Source organism: Antrostomus carolinensis, unplaced genomic scaffold (assembly GCF_000700745.2).
Source record: "Antrostomus carolinensis isolate BGI_N321 unplaced genomic scaffold, ASM70074v2 scaffold38344, whole genome shotgun sequence".
NCBI classification, from domain to species: Eukaryota; Metazoa; Chordata; class Aves; order Caprimulgiformes; family Caprimulgidae; genus Antrostomus; species Antrostomus carolinensis.
The window spans coordinates 1-1,140 of record NW_010313503.1 but is presented as its reverse complement, the minus strand read 5'-3'; positions in this window follow the sequence as shown (position 1 = coordinate 1,140).

Here is a 1,140-nt window from a genome sequence, read left to right as displayed (position 1 = left end):
CCAGCCACAGGCTGAGGGTCACAGTCCTGCTGTGCAGGGGGTGCCCAGGACACCGTGAGCTGCATGGAGAGGGCTCCCTGCTGTCAATAAATGGTTGGTTTGAGCACATTCTCTCCCTGCTGCCTGGCTCAGCTCTCTGGGGCAGGGGGCTGCCTTCCCCCACACCCCCTCTACCCCAGCCCCTTCACAGCATCCTGGGCACTGGAGGAAGCTGTGCTGCTGCTGGTTTGGGTCTGCTGGCCCATGGCTGGCCGAACTGGACAAGGGATGGAAAAAATGCACTTAGCTCCAGGGGAGGGGACAGCCCCCAGCACAGCCCCCGGCACAGCCCCCGGCACAGCCAGCCCCAGGAACAGCCATCTCGGTCCATTTGATAACGCCCAGTGGGCGCTGCAAGCGCTGCTGCAGCCGGCGCAGACACGGGGAGCAGAGCCAGGGTGGGGATTTGCAGACATCAGCAAACCTGTTGTGTGGCCGTGCTGACTGCTGCAGCTTTGCTCTTTGCTGGCAAAACTGGCGAGCCAGCACGAGTGGGAGATTTAATCTGATATTCATGGCAGGAAGATTCAGCCCAGACTGTCACCCCGGCCTGTGCTGCAGCTGAGGGGCTGGAGGCTGGCTGGGGACCTAGGCTGGCCTGGTGGCCCTGCCCTGGGGGAGCTGAAGGCCCAAGGACTGCACTTTGGGGTGGGCACAGGAGCCCCTGCTGTGGGGAGCATCGCTCAGTGATGTGTGGCAGCCACCTCCCCTTGCAGTGGTCACACTGCAGCTGAGTGAGCCACAGGTGCCAGCCATGCCCCTGGTCCCCTGAGGGGAGCAGGGTCATGTAGGAAGGTGGGGACAGCAGAGGAGATGCTCTCCTTTGCTCTGCACTTCTAGCACAAGATGAGGGTGCGTCTCTAGGAGATACCTTACAAACAGCAGCACATCCTGCTGCAGGGAGGACTGGGGAAAGGCTGCACCCAGCACCTGACCCCCATCTGCTAGCCCAGCCTGCGTCTCCTGGCAGCGTCAGGAGCTGGAGCTGGGAGGGAACCAGTGCTCAAGGCCAGGACCACATCCAGCTTTGTCCTGGTTTAGGGTCCTCGGCCCCAAAGGGGCATTCACCTGCAGACACGAAGCACTGCAGCCCGTGCACAG